Genomic DNA, 19,187 nt, shown 5'->3' on the forward strand with positions numbered 1-19,187 from the left:
CAGAAAAATGAAACACAACCTTTTCAGTAACAACACATTAGGTACATGAAACAATCCAGATAATTACTGCAAAGAAATGTTTTGATTACTCAACTTACATCATTTTTAGAAAAAGAAATATATAAGTAAATTACATAAAACATGATTCTGAAGAAACATTTCAATGTATACATTTTCACATCCTCTGTACTGCTTAATTTAGAACAAAGAAAATGTTTGGACTTTGAGGCAGTTGTTGGTTTTGAAAAAGGACGTGCAGGCTGGGGACGGTGGCTCACAGCTGTAATCACAGCACTTCAGGAGTCCAAGGCGGGATATTACTTGAGCCCAGGAGTTCAAGACCAGCTTGGGGAACATGGTGAAACCCCATGTCTATAAAAAACATAGAAAAGTAGCTGGGCGTGGTGGCACACAGCAGTAATTCCACCTACTTGAGAAGCCGAGGTGGGAGGATTGCTTGAGCTTGGCAGGTTGAGGATGCAGTGAGCTGAGATTGCACCACTGCACTCCAGCCTGGGCACCAGAGCGAGACCCTGTTTCAAACTTAAAATAAACAAATAAACAAATAAAAAGAGAGAGAGAAAGAAAAAGGATGTGCTTCTCGGGAAGGGTAACATCACACACGGGGGCCTGTCGTGGCGTGGAGGGACGGGGAGGGATAGCATTAGGAGATATACCTAATGTAAATGACAAGTCAATGGGTACGGCACACCAATATGGCACATATATACATATGTAACAAACCTTCACATTGTGCACATGTACCCTAGAACTTAAAGTATAATTTAAAAAAAAAAATAGAAAAAGGATGTGCTTTTAAAAGAATTGTGAGGCCGGGTGTGGTGGTTTGTACCTGTAATCCCAGCACTACAGGAGGTCAAGGATTAATTTAAGCCCAGGAGTATGAGACCAGACTGGGCGACAGAGTGAGACCGGACTGGGCGATAGAGTGAGACCAGACTGGGCGATAGAGTGAGACCAGACTGGGCGACAGAGTGAGACTCTGTCTCAAAATAAATAAATAATAAAAGTTTAATAGTAACTTTCAAATAAATGCCTTGAACCTAGTTTTCAAGGAGGATCAGAATAGCACAGAAGGAAGCTCCTATTTAAAAAAGCACAGCAAAATTGTCAGGACTGTCTCAAAATGAAAGCTGTTCCACAGCATAGGGTGCTGTCTCCTAAACCTTGGTTATCTCCAACAAAAGATTTCCTTCCAAAGCTTGAATGGTCACTTGTCTGCAAAAGGAGATGGAATCTCTGTTTGGGAGGAGAAATTTGAGCCCCTTGGGTACAACCCCACGAAGCCTTTGGGGTTGGGTGGGCAATTAGACTGGAACAGTTGTTCTTAAAATGGTTCCTGGGTCACCAATATAGGAATCATCCTAGAAGGGTGTGAAAATGTAGATCCTCCAGTCCTGTCCCTGATACTGAATCCTCATTTCTGGAGTGGGAGCGGAGATTTTTGCATTTTTAAAAAGCCACAAGGTGGAATTCTTGTGCACTAAGAGGTTTGGACACAACTGGACAAGCTGGGAACCAACAGGATGAGTGGGTGGTTTTGGAGCCATATCGACTTGGACTTAAATCCCAGTTCTTCCATTTAAAATTAATAGTTCTGACTGTGGTGAGTTACCCAAACCCTCTGAGCTTGTTTTCCCATACAGTAAATGAAATGACACTTTGTTGTGGAGATCAAATAAAACTGTGTGGGCATAAGTATGTGTGTATACATGTATGTACCTGTACGTGTGTGTGTTAACAGTGCCTGGCAAGGAACTTTTATAAGATGACCTCTCGGAGTTTTCCAGCTCTCAGTCTACGAATGCTAGTATATTTTAATCCTTCCACATACACATCTATCGCAGGATCATCTGCTTATCCACCTCCCTAAAGCAGTGTTTCTCAACCTTTTCTTGATTTCCCTCCTTTCCTCCCAGGAAACGTTTTAGACATTTTATTTCCGAATCTGCCAACCCCATACAATTTCAATGCCATAGGTACAATGTATATCTGCTTGTTTTGAGGCTCTTTGGAAGGCCACAAAGAACGGTAATATCTACGATCTTTTTGCCCCCCTAAGAACATAAGCAATATCAGCCACGTTGAGAATGCATGCCCGAGAGGTAAGTGACTTGGTCAAGGTCACGTGACTAATTTAGTGGCAGAATTAGATTTAAATTAGAGGGCACAAACTGGCAGACTAGAACCAGCTTATAAATTTCTTTGGTTTGGCTTCCAGTGTTTCTCTCTTCTTTTTTCAATTGATTGCCAACATTTACAAATTAAGAGAGTTCACATAAAAATCCCGACAATTCAACTTTCTCATGAAAAATCTGAGATCGCTCTGAGCGGCAGTTGAGAGGCGCTCGCCATCCCAGAACGTGGGGGTTCTCCCAGCATCTCCCAGCCTGGTCCCTGCAGACATCTGAATGTGAGATCCTCAAATCCAAGACCTTTACACTTTAGTTTCAAGCTCAGGACCCTCAATGACTTGTCTCCAATCACGCATCACTTAATAACTAGACGTTTAAAAAAACAAATCTGAAAGAGCCATACTGAGTGTGCGGCTAAACTAGCTGCAAATTCCGAACCTTTTCCCGCTCAGGATTCCAAGCCCTCGGCGCCGGCTGGGGTCAGCAGGACGCGCCGTCCGTGTCGCACGTCGTCTGCGGCCGGCCGACCAGGGCGCGGCCGGCCTGGAGACGCTGCCCCGCGGAGGGTCTGTGGGTAGCGGGCTCTAGGGCAGCCTCTGCGCACCCTCACGGCGCGGCACCGATCCCCGCTGCTCCCGACGCACCCAGGAGGCAGAGGGGGCCCGGCCCCGCCCGCCAGACAGCGTCCTCCGGCGAGCGCCGAGGCAGCTCCCCGCGACGGGGCGCCCCTGCTGAGGCCGCGTCCCCTGCGCTGCCCTCAGCGCGCCCGCTCGCCAGCCAATGTCAGCCGCCACACGCCGCACGTGACGTGTGCCGGCCAATGGCGGCCTGAAGCGGACCGTGACGAGAGCGGCGGCTCTGGGCATTTTCGAACAGGCGCGGGCGGTGAGGGAACCGTGAGGCAGGCTGAGGGGATGGTGCGGGTGCGGAAAGGGGACCCTGGGTAAGCGAACGGCGCGAGGACGGCTAGGGGACGGCGCGGGCCAAGAAGGACGGCGGCGGAGCTGGCTCCACGCGCTCCCCCGCCGCAGGGTCGAGACAAGCGAAGGAGGAAGAGCCAGGAGAGCCCTGGAGCAGCGCGGACTGAACCAGACGTCTGGCCGCCTCTCTGCCGGCCTGCTTCCTGTGTTGTTCCCCCTGCTTCTCCTGGTTCTGTCGGCCCAAATCTTTCGGCATCGCGGCCCCAGGTGATTCAGAGAACTCCGAGGAGCAGAATCTGGGTGAGGGCAGGGCCCAGCAGTTTACAGAGTGGCTGACGGGGTTTGCCTGCGTGTAACGGAAACCCCCAGATTCCAGTATCCTAAACCCACGAGGGGCTTTTCCCCTCTCTCATAGAAGAGAGTGGGAGGAAGGTACCCAAACTCGTTCGGCTCTGTCATCCGCACAGCCTCGCTTCCGTCCACAAATTTGCCTTATGGGCCAAAATAGTAGTTGGAGCTCCAGCCATCGCATCCTTATTTTAGAAAGAGCCTTTCTGGAAGTCCCACACAAAACCTTCTAACTACATCTTATAGACTCGAATTTAGCATCATGACCTCGCAGAGCTGGGAACTATAATCTTAACTTGGCACATTGATGCCCTTAAAAATCTTCTTTCCAAAATGAAGGGAGGAATGAATTTAATTAAGCAACTAGCAATCTCTGCTACATCTTGTTTTTTCACCCTCGCAAGTGTTCCTGTGTCTCACGGCTCAGTAGAATAAGTCCTTCCCCTGCATATGCAGAACAACTCACTAGGCAAATACATACTCTGTGGCAGACCCTATACTGGATACTTTACGTCTATTTTCACATTTAATTCTAGGTAGGCATTACTAGCCGCATGTTGCAGATGACACTAGAAGATAGAAATGGTGACAAACTGTGAATGCAGAGAGGCTGTTAGATTGACCAGATGGTCTGATACCAGTTGGCTGCAGAGTGCAAGCACATGGACCTGAGAATGTTATTTTCTGTACCAAGTCCACAAAGGCCACTCTGCCTAAAGCTGACAGGAATCAACAAAGAAGATGGAGATATGATACTGCCCTGTGGCTAAGGAAGCAAGGCCCCACATAATACACCAATGCAAAAATAGTGTGACATCTAAACACCAGTATGGTAATGATGTAAAAAATTTGTTTTAGTAAGCAACAGATGAAAAGAGATTTGAAAACGTTGACTTGGTATTTCTCAGCACTGGCCTACAGAGAACTGTGCACATACTTGGACTTAATAGTAAGTAATGGAGGCCAGACACAGTGGCTCACACCTGTAATTCCAGCACTTTGGGAGGCCGAGGCGGCGGATCACCTGAAGTCAGGAATTTGAGGCCAGCCTGGCCAACATGGAGAAACCTTGTCTCTACTAAAAATACAAAAATTAACCAGGCGTGGTAGTGCACACTTGTAATCCCAGCTACTAGGGAGGTTGAGGCAGGAGAATTGCTTGAACCCAGGGGGCGGAGGTTGCAGGGAAGATCGCACCACTGCACTCCAGCCTAGGCCACAGAGTGAGACTCCATCTCAAAAAAAAAAAAAAAAAAAAGATTGGTTTCATACATTTAAAAAACAATGTCTTGTATATACTTGTGCTGAACTAAGCATTAACAATTCTAAGGTGAATTAGACGTTGCCCTGCCCACAGTCTATGGGGACACGGACAAGTATACAAACAATTGGAACACATCATGATAACGGTATTTGGGCGGTATGGGAGCACATGAGAAGAGTATCCAACCTGGCTGGAGAGAGGGAAAAAGAGGGATTTTCGTTAGAGAAGACTTTCTAAAGAAAGGATGATTGACCTGAGTCTTGAAAATCAAGCTTGAGCGGATCAAGCCAAGTAAGTGGAATGGCAGTGCAAGCAGAGGGGTCAGGTAGTGTAAAAGTATGTTGATGTGAGAGAAACCAGTGTATGTGACACTGGCTATGAAGAAAGAGGGGGTAGAAGAACCTATTAAGGAGTTAGTGTCCTGTCGTGATGGATCATGTGTACCATGCCAGGGAGTTTGCATCCTTTGGCCATAGCATCCACTCCTTCCCTTGCTTTGGGGAAATTATTTCTCCACCTTGTGTGTAGTCTTGGTGGCATTATTAAGATGCCCTGTGTTCCCCCAACTAGCGGATAGATGGATAACCCTAGTTAGGTCAACCAGATTGTCTGCCAATTGTGAGAAGGAAAGTAGTGGGATAGGAAGTTGAGAGTGTTTAAACACGCCCCCCTAGGGAGGGGATGAGATTTCCTTTGGATCATGAAAAGATTATTAAATTGAATAGAGAGCACAATCATGGACAGAGGTCACATGTGTGATGTTTGCTTCAGCAAACTCTATAGTGCAGAGTCTCTAGCTGATTTTCACATCTTACAAGTAGATATAAATACTGTATTCTAGCCATTCGAAAGGTATATTCTATAGTTATTAGGATTATATTTCATAAACAAAAATTAAATAACTTTAGTATTTTAAATAAGCACTGTATGGGAAATCTGGACTATGTAGATATCATTTCTCTACTGTAACTTGGATGGTTATTCCACAAATTTGAGTAATATGTGGGTTTTACTTTCATTCTATGTTTACCTAACAACCTTCCTGGAGTTCCAACTCAATAACAACAGGATTCCCCAGTGGAAAAAAAGATCACTGTATTATTTATACATAAATTATTTAGTTATACATAAATTCTTTAGTTTTCTAAATTTCTAAGGGCTTAAAACTGTAGAATAATTGTGACACAAAATTTACACCATCACAGATAAACTCTCTTCCTAAAGTTTTGAATATAGTTTTTTCTTTAAAAATGAGAATACATCTATCTTGATAATATACATGTTCATTGAAAAGTTTCAAGAAAGGCAGAAAAGTATGAGGAATACACGTGGTGGTTTACATTGTCCAAGACATTTTTCTGTGAACATTTATTCAAATATAAGTATACTTTAAAGTAAGATCATATCATACATACTGTTTCATAACTATTTTTTACATAACATATGTTAGCTTTGCTGAGCAAAGTACCACAGACTTAACGGCTTAGAACACCACACATTTATTATCTGTTTCTGTGCATCATTAGTCCTGTCACAGTTTCTGTCAACAGATTGCAATCCAGGTATTGGCCAGGACTACAATCTTATCAGAGGCTCATCTGGGAAAAGATCCACTTCCATGTGCCCTCAGGTTACTGACAGAATTCATCTCCTTGCAGCTATAGACAGGTCACCATTTTCTTGCTGACCATCAGCAATGGGCTGCTGTCAGCTTCTAAAGGCCACCCTCAGTTCTTTGTGGTGTGGTCCTCTACATAGACCTCAGAAATGGTAGCTTGCTTTTTCAAAGCCAACAAGGGAGAGAGAATCATTATAATTTTTAATAGTAACATAGTATTCTACTATAGGACTATAACATAATTTATTTAACTGTCCTCTATGGATACTAGGATGTTTTGAATTTTTCATTATAAACAGTGTTACAGCAAATGTTCTCATGCACATACCTTTGTGACTTCTCTGATTATTTCCTTAGGATAATACCCAGAGTGAATTGCTGAGTCAGATGGTATACTTTTTAAATCTTTTTTTGTTTGCATATTGTAACATAGCTAGCCAGAAAACTAAGCCCATTTGTATTTCTAAGAATGTATGAGAATGCTGGTTTGTATGCATAACTTGCTGACACTGGCATTACTCATAAGTTTATTAGTTGCCAATCTAATGAGTGAAAAAAATATTATTGTTTTAATTTGTATTTGTTAAATTAGTGAACTCAAACATATTTTTTATATGTTTACTGGACATTGTGTTTTTTGAATTGTCTTTTCATGACTTTTGCCCATTTTGCAATTGTGAAAACACTTCGTATGTTAAGTGCTCTTTGTTTGTGGATTGCAAATATGTTTCCTTATTTATTTATGTTTGTTAATATTTTAGTTATTTTGTTTCTAGGAGATAATTTTGTTTATGGGGAATTTTTGGCCATAGAAAAGTTTTTAATGTTTTTTGAAATCAATTCTATTGATTTTCCTAATGCTTTCTGCCTTTGATGGCATGCTTAGAAATGTCTTTCCCACCTAAGGGCATAAAACCTTTCACTTATTTTTGTTCTAGAATGTTTATGGTTTCTTTTAACATTTACATTTTGATAGTTTTAGAATTATTATGTCGCAAAATAGATTGATTGCTATTGTCCTGTGATGAGTTTTTAAAAAAATTGAGTTATTCCATTGAGAGCGGTAACTCTAGAGTTATTTTTGAAATCTGTAACTTGTTACTGTAGATTTGTGGGAAATAGAGAACAAACCAACACTGTGAAATGTTTTCTTCATCATGTTCTCTAAGCACTTTTTGTTCCAGTAATGTCTACTTTTTCGTGAAATTATATAGAAATGTATCACTTGTGCTGTAATAACATTATATGAGAGGACTTATTAGTGACAAATTGACAACAGGGAATAAATAAGCATAATTGACCAGGAGGACGTGGGACAAAGACCAAACCACAAATGCCCTTAATTAAGAGGGCAGGATGATCCTGCCACACCACAGTTACTTTCAAAAACAATAATATTGAGGCCAAGGGCACCAAGGCATTGGTTGAGAAACTAGTCATTCATCACTGCAAATGGGCAACTGAAGATAGAGAAGAGTGGCAAGCTGAGAAAGAAGGAGCTCAGGCCTGGCTGACGTGTGAAGCAAGTCTCTGAGGTACATTCTTCTGCTCCAGTGAAATTCAGAGTAGAGATTCTGGTAACCAGAAAGCCATAGGAACTTTCATGAGCTTGATTTCTCTTAAGGAATGAATGTGTGAAATGAAAAATCAAGCATTAAATTCATTAAATTCCAGTGCTGTGACTTACTTGCCTGGGATTCCCAGCACTTAGTGCAGTGCCTAGCTCAGTATGGGTTCTCAATAAATATTATTTTCTTTCCCCTTTCTCTTATGCCATTCTCTTGTTTGTCTCAATATTTATCACCCAGTGCAGGTACTGGTGTGTATTAGTCACTTCGTGAATCTTTATGGAATAGTTTCAAACATTTGGTTTCAATACCATGGGTGGTTTGAAGAAGTAAATGTATAGAAATGTATTTGAGAAAGAGTTTAGTTACATACCAGTAACCACAGTAGCCCGTGTGTTGAATGTTCTGTACCGAGCACTTTGCACACTTAATTAATTTAATTTTCATGATAACCCTGCAAGGCATAACTCTTTGTATTACTCCCATTTTATATATGAAGAAACAGAGCTCAGAGAGGTAAAAGGAACCAAAGTTACCCAGTTAATAAGTGGAGAAATCAAGGGTTGTAACGCTGAACTACAAAGGCCTTTCTGACTACAAAGGCCGAGTAGTTTTCCAGTATTCCTTTATAGCCTCTAAAAAGTTCACATATCACTTTGGCAAGAGAGCTCTAATCATTGTATAGGCACGTGCACACCCAAGGCATTTCAAGTGTGTGTTTATCTTCTAAAATGGACGAGACCCAGACCCACAGACTGTGCAAGACTCTATGAGCCAGAGAGGGCTCATTAACCTCCGTGAATTCCTTCAGCTCAGCTCCCCAGAGAAGAAAGGGAGCAGATGGTCAGCATGCTGCTCACTTCCTCAGCTGCACGGCTATTGTCTAGAGACAGTTTCAATTTGACAGCCTGGCTTGGAATTTCTAGGGGCTGTTGGAGCTAGCACATTTAAGTTTAGCTAGAGCCTCACTACTTGCTTATTCTGTTTAGAAGGCAGACACCAGGCCAGCCTAGAGGGAAACAGAATTGCGTACTAGAAAGTGTTGGATGGGAAGTGAAGAGAACTGGGTTCCAGCTCACTGGTTGGTTGATTTCATTATTCATTCTGCAGATGCTTTTTGTGTATTTAGCAAGGAAGGATTGAAGGAGACTAGCACATAATTATTTCTTCTGCTTAAGAAGGAAACAGTTCATGTACTATAATCATCATTCTTAAGCAAGTTGCACCAAGGTCTGTGTGCTCCTTTCTCAGAAACTAAGCCACACTGAAGGAAGAGAAAAATGGAGCTCCTACAGATGCTTATGTTGGCTTGCTTTCAGTGGTTTTTTTCAGACAACAGAGAATCTTGCCCTTCAGTGTTCTAAATTTAGAGAGTTATCATAACTCACAATTTCTGCCCTAATGTTCAGAAGCAGGGAGGGGTAGACAGGCTGTGTTCCTTGCCGAAACACTTGCCTGGTCACCTCTGCAGTGCCTTGCTTTCATCTGTAGGACAGTGATCTGAGTTAGGTCCCAACTGTACTAGATGAACTATGCCAGCATGGAGGTCCAGGACTGTCCCACAGATTGAAGAAGAATTCCACCTTCAGTGGAGGGCCAGAAGCAGTCCAGATATATCTGAATGGGGCTTTGCCTTAGATAGGTAATAAATGGCCATGTGAAACTCTTCATCTACCTTCTGTTTCTTGGTGCTGTAAACTTCCATCTTATTGTCACTAAAAGATAGTAAGGCTCACTCAGCCCCTGATTTTGTCACGTCGTTAAGCTTCTAACCTTAAGGATCTTTTTGTCTAGGGGGTGCCATATACTTGCTCATAATACTTCAATTAGCCCCTGCCAGGTAGTGACTTATACCTTAAAAGCACTTTCAGACTGGGCGTGGTGGCTCATGCCTGTAATCCCAGCACTTCGGGAGGGTGAGGCAGGTGGATCACCTGAGGTCAGGGATTCAAGACTAGCCTGGCCAACATGGTAAAACCCCGTCTCTACTAAAAATACAAAACTTAGCTGAGCATGGTGGTGTGCACCTGTAATCCTAGTTACTCAGGAGGCTGAGGCAGGAGAATCACTTGACCCCAGGAGGCAGAGGTTACAGTGAGGCAAGATCGTGCTACTGCACTCCAGCCTGGGTGACAGAGCGAGGCTGCATATCAAAAAAATAAAAAGTCACTTTCGTATCCATTTTCTCTTTAACCCTTACAAAAGGCATGGATAGGCATGTGGGGTATTTATTATTCTCATCCTGCAGAGGAAAAAACATAGGCTCAGTGAAATTTAATGATTTGCCCGGTTGCAGAGATGTTAAGTGGCAATGTTGCTATCAAATCCATGTCCATGTGATTCCCAAATCCTTGCATGGTAGGCAGGATTCTATGCCTTCTAAGATTTCTCTCCTTGCCATCCCCATGTACACATTCTATATAATCCTTAGGACTGTTAATTTGATTACTTTTACTGCCATGATTACATGGCAGTAAATATTATATGGCACAGCTGATGTTAAGAGAGTATACGAGGGGGCCTGGTCTAATCACATGAGACTTTTAAAAGCAGAGAGTTCATTATGGCCAGTAGCAGTGGCAGAAGTCAGAGAGATTCGAAGAGTGGACAGGGCTTGCTGCAGTGTTTTTACTTTGATGGAGGAGACCATGAGGAGCTGAGAGCAGTTCACAGCCAATGGCCAGCAAGGAAATGAGACCTTTGTCCTGCAACTGGAAGGAACTGAACCTGCCCACAAGACTGGGCTTAGGCAGGTCTTTCCCAGAACCTCCAGACTGGAACTCAGCCTGGCTGACACCTTGCTTCAGCTTTGAAGAGAGCCTGAACAGAAAACCCAACCAGGCCATGCTGGACTCGGAAGCTACAGAACTGTGAGCTAATGAATGAATATAGTTGTTCACCTCTAAGTTTGTAGTGATGTGTTATGAAGCAATAGAAAACGACCACACCCTGCTTTTCTTGCGAGAACTTGGGACTTCAGACAAGATCTTTGAACTTTTCTGGTCTTAATTTTCACTTGAAAGAGGATTAGATGTGATCTTTGAGATTCTTTCCAGCTCAGATGACTCTAAGATTCTTAAAACAGTTTCTTATGAAAAGTAATCTGTATTTTAGGGCCATGGCTATGGATATGTTGGGAAGATAGAGTTTGTGGCTCCTGATTCGAAGGCCATCAGCTCATCTGTGGAAAACTTAGGGAACACATGAAGGGAATGAGGCTCTTCAACGTCCTGAGGCCCTGTGCTAGCTCGGAAGTACCACAGGAGTAAGACAAGGTGCCTGCCCTTACACCTTGGGTAGGGGGGCCGAGCGTTGGTGTCCATATGAATAAGCAGTGACTACAAAGTAAAGTCCCAGAGGAAAGAGGGAGTCTTAGTTGGAGGATGTAAAGCTTGGACTGGATTTTAAAGCTAACTGGTTTGCCAGGCTTTTGGTGCTGGAGCAGCCTGAATACAGGTAGCAGCATAAAGGAAGGCATGGGAGTGAGTGAGACTGACCGTGCAGTTTATACCTGCCGATTCTAAAGCCCGGGGCAGGCATTGAGTAAATGGAAACTGTTAGCAAATAGATTATTGCTGGAGTATTTGGAGTGGAGAAGCTGGAGAGAGGATTGTGTAAACAGGATACCTCTATGCTGAACACGTTGAGCATCACTGTGATATAACCTTGCTTATTTTATTTTATGTATTTATGTAGTTTTTTGGGGGGACTGAGTCTCACCCAGGCTGTCACCTAGGCTGTCACCCAGGCTGGAGTGTAGTGGCGCCATCTCAGCTCACTGCAACTTACGCCTCCTGGGTTCAAGCGATTCTCCTGCATTAGCCTCCCAAGTAGCTGGGACTACAGGTGCCCACCACCATGCCCAGCTATTTTTTGTATTTTTAGTAGAGACGGGATTTTACCATATTGGCCAGGTTGGTCTCTAACTCCTGACCTCAAGGGATTTGCCCACCTCAGCCTCCCAAAGTGCTGGGATTACAGGCATGAGCTACTGCACCTGGCCCCCACTAATTTTAAATCCATGTAATCAATATTTACTAATCCTTTAATCTAGTGCTTATCCCCTCTGAAGGATAGTTTTGTTGAGCTTTACTTTCTGTAGTTAGAATGATAAAATCAATAAGAACATACTGAGTATATTCTTCCCATTGACTTCACAACTTAACCCTGCTCCTACCTGCCACCTAACACAGGATCCTATTAGGCTCTCTTGAAGACTTACTTGTCCAAAATATAACTTTAATGTGAATGACAGAATCACAGGACTGAAATAAGAATTACTGGACTGCAAAATTCTTTTCACTGCTCAGTATCACCTAAAGCAGTCAGCACAGTTTCCTACACACAGCAGGAGCTCAGTGTCTAATTAAATTTAATTTGAGATAAATTGAAATCAGCACACAAATCAAAAAGGAGCAGGGATCGTATTCAGAGCTTCCTGATGGATTGTGCTCAGGCTTTTTGCACACAACAAACCTGAATGGCTGGAAAGCATGGAGCAGCTGCAGCACACTTCAGGAGAATGCCACAGTTCACACCCCTGATACTGGAGAGAAGCCATTCAGCTGCCAGGAGGAAATCCCCTCTTCACACTATGTCCGAGCTGTTCTATGAGCCACCAGAGACTCAGTTATTATTACTGTAGTTGACTGCTCCATGAGTTGATGGTCAAATTACATTAACAATTATGGAAAATAGTGTAACACTAAAGAATTATTAAATAGTTCATATGCATTGCTAATCTCCCACCATTATACAGAGTAAAAGACCAGATAAGATAGACAGTTGGTAGCTGCAGGTTTATCTGCTTATTTTTGGTGGGAAGATTTTTTCCCCCTAAAATCTACCATTAATTTATTCATTGACTAAATGTTTGTACCCACTATGACTCAAATGCTGGGCTGGCCTCTAGGTTTGAACTGCAAAAAAGATCAACCTTGTCCCTTGCCCTTATATGAAGCTTAAAATCTAGAAGTTTGAAACTTCAAAAATGTAAAGTATTTTGATGGCTAAGGGCAAGATGCTCTTGGAGTGAGTGTATGTGCAGGGAACAAACCTAGTCCAGGCAGGTTCTCTAAGGTTCCTTAGGTTCTCTAAGGAAATAATAAGTTAGGTGACAACTGAATATTAATGTGAGTTAACAGAGGGAGGGAGAGAGGAAAGTGTGGGAGAGATTTCAGGCCAAAGAAATAACCAATTCTTATAAGTTAGCTCTTACTAAATTGAAAAATCAAGACAATATCTAAAAGAAAAAGGATATTCTAAGTGGAGAAGGCAAAAGTGAGATTTCAGACTTGATCAACCTCATTTCTTTTCCTGCGAATTTTGCCCTCTTGTGGCAGTTAGCTGTCAATGAACATACTTTGTCAACAGGTTTCCTTAGATTCCTGGTACTACTTTTTGAACTGGAGGTCTTTGCTTTAGAAAAGGACTATTACATTGGTTTCCAAGTTTTGTTCAGAGGCACACCATTGATTATCTGCTTCCCACATGTGCCCGTATTTTGAAAGGGTTCTGTCAAACAAAGATACACTGTTTTTTTGTTGTTGTTTGTTTGTTTTTTGAGAGATGGTCTCACTCTGTCACCAGGCTGGAGTGCAGTGGCATGATCATGGCTCGCTGCAGCCTCAACTTTCCAAGCTCAGATGATCCTCTCACTTCAGCCTCCTGAGTAGCTGGGACTGCAGCGCATGTCACCGTGCCTGGCTAATTTTTAAAAAATCTTTTGTAGAGATGGAGTCTTGCTATATTGCCCAGCTGGTCTTGAACTCCTGAGCTCCACCAGCAGGCCTCCCACCTCTGTCTGCCAAAGTGCTGGGATTACAGGCATGAACCACCAGGCCATGTCCGATACACTTCCTTTTCCTTTTTTTTTTTCTCTAACTGGATTATCTTGGTTACATTATTAAGTTGATATAATTCTATATAGAAGCAAATAAATTTGATTTTGTGTTTTATTTGGCCTTGTAAACTCTAGGTCTGCCTTAATAAAGCTGTCTTGCCTCTCTGTGGGACCATTTCCTCATCTGAAAATGGAAATGATAAAGTAGATATAACAGCACCTACTTTTAAGTAACTCTGAGGAAAAATGAGCTGTTAAGAGGGTACTTAGTAAATGTTTATTCCTTTTCTAGCCTTCTCATGGGCAAAAGTTTGGTTTTAGTAAGCTTACTAACCCCCATTCATATCGCTGAGCTCCCCACTCCCGAGTTTAACCTTAATCTACTTCAACCTTCTTATTTTATACATGAAGAAACTAACAGCTAAGAGGAAGGGAGTGACCTCATTTCTGCCCTTGATCTTAATTTGTATATCAGCTTACTTATGGTCATTATAAAAAAAAAAAAAACAGTGAAAATAAGGGCTTAATTTGTGTATCAGCTTATTTGCAGTCATTATTAAAAACAAAAACAAACAAAAAAAACAGTGAAAACAAAGGCCGGTGCCTCCCAGAAATGAAAAGAAGCCCACTGGGGCAGAAGAGTGAGCAAGAGGGAGAAGGCCGTGCAATGAGGTTGAACAGGTAGGCCAGGCTCAGACCACACAGCGCCTTCTGGGCAATTTTAACTATTTTTTTAGTCCGTGTTCTATGGGCATGAGCATAAATAATGTCAATGTTATCAGTTAAAATTTGGAAACATCTAACAACTGCATTTAAAATTTTTCATCCATATGTTTGTAATAGTCAAATCACAGGTTTAAAGTTGTAAACTCTTACTGTGCAAGCTGACAACAAGAAATTAATCTGTTTCCAGTGAAGACCAGAATCTAAAACAATGGGCTTAAGTAGACAAAAGAAATTTACATTGGATATGGAGGGCAATTCTTGACTAAATGTTATGTGATACTGGCCATGTTACTGAGGCTTTTCTATCCCGGAAAAGCATATCTAGGCGGCAATATTCTCGGATCGTTATGAATCTGAGGGCTTTAAAACCATGGTCCATGCAAGATGAAGATTTAAACCATCTAAAGAACTTTTAAAACATATTTTAGATATTGGAGTTCCAGTTTGATTTCCTTTTTAAAAAATTCTGGGGAAAATGGGTGCAGAGTTTGAAAACAGCTGGATGTAGAGTATCTTCCATACTAGCTATAAGTCAGTGGTGTGATTCTAAAACATAATTTTGTCTTATATTTATCTTATATTTGTCCTTTTCAGATCTCTCTCTTGGCTCCAGAACCCTGTATTTAACAGTCATTAGACACCTCTACTTCTTATCCCACACACTTTACATTCTAAAACTTGATTTAGTCTTTTTCCTCCTAACTGCTCCTTCTAGCCGAGTGAATGTAACCAGCACCATTTATCTGTTAGCCCAAACTAGAAACTGGGGAGTCAATTTTGATCTTTTGCTTTGTCTCCATGCTTACCAGCCATCTGTCTTATGGATTCCACCTCCTCAGAACCACTTGAATTAATTAACTAATTAATTAACTCTTCTTGTCCACTTCTGTTACAGTTGCCAACCCTAGATCCTCAACAGGGTTACTGCACCTGCTTCCTGAGTGACTGCTCTGTCTAGTCTAGACTGCTTCCAATCCGTCTTCTGTACCGTTCTCCACCAAGTGAGCTTTCTAAATACAATTCTGATCATGGCACTCCCTCTTTAAATGCTTTCATTGTTTCCCAAGTTCGTGAAAAGTCCATACTCTTTAGGATGGTGTGCAAAATGCTTCAGCCTCTCTCTCTAGCATCCTTCCTCCCACTCCATTTCCCTTAATTTTTAAACCTAGCTATGCAAACTTCAGGCACTTTGTCAGATGTGCCAGGTCCTCTCTCACTGTTGCCATGCTGCTGTCTTGGCCCAGAATGTCCCTGCTTTCCTTTCCTCATCCTTCATGATTGAACTCAGTTATTAGTTCTTCCAAGAAGCCTTCCCCCAGCTTCTCTACCCCAGCCTGAGTTAGGTGCCCACACTTTGAAAAGGACTGTGTAATCGTATTTTGCAGTTTATGAAGTTCTTTTACATATATAATTATTTAATTATTGTAAAAGGCTAGATTGAGTAGACTTATATCCCTTTTATAGATGACACACATAATCATTTAATTCTTTTCTGAAGGCTAGATGGGGTAGGTTAACATCCACTTTATAGGCAAGGCTCGGGGAACTGACATCCAAGGCCAGGTGGCTGGTTAGTGACAGAGCTGGGTTATGGTCCGAGACTGTGGCGTTGGTCTTCTGACTTCGAGTGCAGTGCCCTTTTCCGTGTAGCCCACTGAAACAGAGTCAGAGGAGAAAGTAGAGGACGCACACTCCAGAGTGCAGCAGGCTGCCACAGAAACAGAGAAATCATCCTGCCCCCTTCCACCGCCCCCTGTTCACTCTGATCTAGCCTAGCAGGAAACCTTTTCATGTAGCACAGCATTTCAGGCTGAGCAATGCATTTTTAAACTCTGAAAAATGTCATTTCTCCTGACATTTCTGGAAGTACTTCCAAAAATGAAAGCCAATTAACCAGCAACTTTGTTGATTAATTCATTACCTAATTAGGACTGTGAGGACATTTTGAAATAGATGAAAGAGGTTGGATAAGAGCAGCAAGAACAGAACGGTTTCCTGATGTGCCAGGCTCTGTGGCTTGGGGCCTGGGGAAAAGTGTATATTCAGGACAGAGAATGAAGGGGGAGACTTTTCTCTGAGAACAGATTTTAGTGGTCTGATTGAGTTGGCAACATGAAAGCCTGTGGGCGGATAAAGACCGAGAAGAACTCACATCTGCTTCCAAGATTTGCCCTGTGGACTAAATTGTGCCCTCTCCCTACCCAATCCATATGTTGAAGACCTAACCCCCTATGGGACTGTATTAGAGTTGGGGCTTTTAGGAGGTAATTAAATGAGGTCATAAGAGTGGAGTCCTAATATGACAGGATTGATGGCTTTATAAGAAGAGGAAGAGAGAGATTGCTCACTCCCTCATCCCAGTGGCCAGGCGTGGTGGCTCATGCCTGTAATCCCAGAACTTTGGGAGGCCAAGGTGGTTGGATCACCTGAGGTCAGGAGATCGAGACCAGCCTGGCAAAAATGGCGAAACCCCGTCTCTACTAAAAATACAAAAATCAGCTGGACGTGGTGGTGGGTGCCTGTAATCCCAGCTACTCAGGAGGCTGAGGCAGGAGAATCGCTTGAACCCAGGAGGCAGAGGTTACAGTGAGCCAAGATTGTGCCACTGCACTCCAGCCTGGGGGCAGGGTGAGACTCCGTCTCAAAAAAAAAAAAAAAAAAAAAAAAAGAAGAGGAAGAGAGAGATTGCTCACTGCCTCTCCCATGCACCAAGGAAAGACCATGTCAGCACACGGTGAGGTGTCCACTGCAAGCCAGGAAGAGAGCTCTTACCAGGAACCCAAGCAGCTGGGCCTTGATCTTCAACTTCCAGACTCCAGAGCTGTGAAAACAATAAATTTCTGTTGTTTAAGCCACCTACTGCATGGTACTTTGTTATGGTAGCCCAAGCACACTAAAATAGTTGCTATGATCACCTCAACCCTGGTACACTAAGAACAGATAGTTCAGTATAGGACTCAAATGGAAAGGCTAGATGGATTTCTGCCCACCCTTGCTTTGTGCCCACATTTAGGGGAGAAGACAGAAGGTTTCAGTGCCTTATTTGCTCGTGGGTGTCCTCCTCTTGACTTCTGTCTTTTTACATTTATTGCATTTAGATAACTAATTATTTATTCCTTAATGTGTCAGGTTTCCAATTTTTTTTTTCTTTTTTTTTCTTTTTTTTTGAGACTGAGTCTTGTTCTGTTGCCCAGGCTGGAGTGCAGTGGTGTGATCTCGACTCACTGCAACCTGGGTCTCCCTGGTTCAAGCGATTCTCCTTCCTCAGCCTCCCAAGTAGCTGGGATTACAGGCACCTGCCACCACGCCCTGCTAATTTTTGTATTTTTAGAAGAGATAGGGTTTCATCATGTTGGCCAGGCTGGTCTCAAACTCCTGACCTCAAGTGATCTGCCTGCCTCGGCCTCCCAAAGTTCTGGGATTACAGGCATGAGCCACTGCACCTAGCCTGTTCTAAACATTGTACACATATAAACTATTCCATTTAGCTTGAAACCTCAATTACAGGGCATGCCTAACACTGATGCTCCATGTTACATAGTAGACTCGAGGTAACATTCATTTGCTTTGACTGCCAAACATTATTTAGAAAACTCAAGAGAAGGAGGCCAGGTGCAGTGGCTCACACCTGTAATGGGAAGCCAAGGCGGGTGTATCGCTTGAGGTCAGGAGTTTGAGACCAGCCTGGCCAACATGGTGAAACCCTGTCTCTACTAAAAATACAAAAATTAGCTGGGCATGGTGGCACACGCCTGTAGTCCCAGCTACTTGGGAGGCTGAGGCAGGAGAATCACTTGAACCCAGGTGGTGGAGGTTGCAGTGAGGTTAAATCGCGCCACTGCACTCCAAGCTCTGTCTCAAAAAAAAAAAAAAAAAAAAAAGGAAAGTCTATTTCATTTACCCATACTATTGCTCTTTCAATTTTTTACTTTTCCTCCCTGATGTTCCAAAATTCTTCTTTTTATCATTTCCTTTCTGTGTCAAGAGCATCATTAAGGGTAGATTTGCTATTGACAAATTCTCTTAGTTTTCTTTCATATGATAATGTCTTGATTTCCCCTTAATTTCTAAAGGATATTTTCACTGGATGTAGAATTCTGGGTTTATAGTTCCTTGCAGTTCCTTGAAACAATGCTGTGCTACTCCCTTCTGACCATCCCGGTTTCTGAGGGGCAATCTGCTGCCATTTGTTTTTTTTTTTTCTCCTGTGGATAAAGTGGTGTTTCTCATTATTTTTGAGATTTTTTTTTCTTTGTCTTTAGTTTTCAGGAGTTCGACTGATATGTCTTGGCATATTTCCATTAGGTTTATACTGTTCAGAGTTAGCTTCTTGAATCTATTTTTATGTCTTTTGCTGAATTTGGGAAGTTTTTGGCCATTATTTTGTTGAATACTTTTTTAAGCCTCACCTTGTGTCTTTTCTCTTTCTGCGACTCCAGTGGCATAGTATTAGATTTTTTGGGTTATAGTTACATAGGACTCTGAGGCTGCAGTTATTTTTATCCAGTCTGTTTTTTCTCCATTTCCCAGAGATTGGGTAATTTCTCAGATTGGGTTATTTTTATTATCCTAACTTCAACTTCACTGATTCTTTACTCTGTTCTTCCCATTTTCCATTGAGCTCATCCATTGAGTTTTTCATTTGTATCTTTTAGTTCTAAAATGTTCATTTGATTCTTCTTTACATCTTATATTACTTTGCTGAGATTTTCTATATTTTTGTTTTGTTTTACTTGCATCCATGT

General features: G+C 42.4%; 1 protein-coding gene and 1 long non-coding RNA gene across 2 annotated transcripts in view; one reads left to right on the forward strand and one right to left on the reverse strand.

Moving 5' to 3' along the window:
• PTPDC1 (protein tyrosine phosphatase domain containing 1) overlaps positions 1 to 2,916 on the reverse strand; it is a 123,236-nt gene extending 120,320 nt beyond the window's left edge. The window contains exon 1 of the mRNA XM_007969807.3: positions 2,595 to 2,916. The gene's annotated coding sequence lies outside the window, so the exon portion shown is untranslated. The remainder of the gene's footprint in view (positions 1 to 2,594) is intronic.
• Positions 2,917 to 3,045: 129 nt separating this feature from the next.
• LOC140712905 (uncharacterized) overlaps positions 3,046 to 19,187 on the forward strand; it is a 58,884-nt gene continuing 42,742 nt past the window's right edge. Inside the window, exon 1 of the long non-coding RNA XR_012094720.1 lies at positions 3,046 to 4,979. This is a non-coding gene — a long non-coding RNA (uncharacterized lncRNA). The remainder of the gene's footprint in view (positions 4,980 to 19,187) is intronic.

This window comes from Chlorocebus sabaeus, chromosome 12 (assembly GCF_047675955.1).
Source record: "Chlorocebus sabaeus isolate Y175 chromosome 12, mChlSab1.0.hap1, whole genome shotgun sequence".
Taxonomy (NCBI): domain Eukaryota; kingdom Metazoa; phylum Chordata; class Mammalia; order Primates; family Cercopithecidae; genus Chlorocebus; species Chlorocebus sabaeus.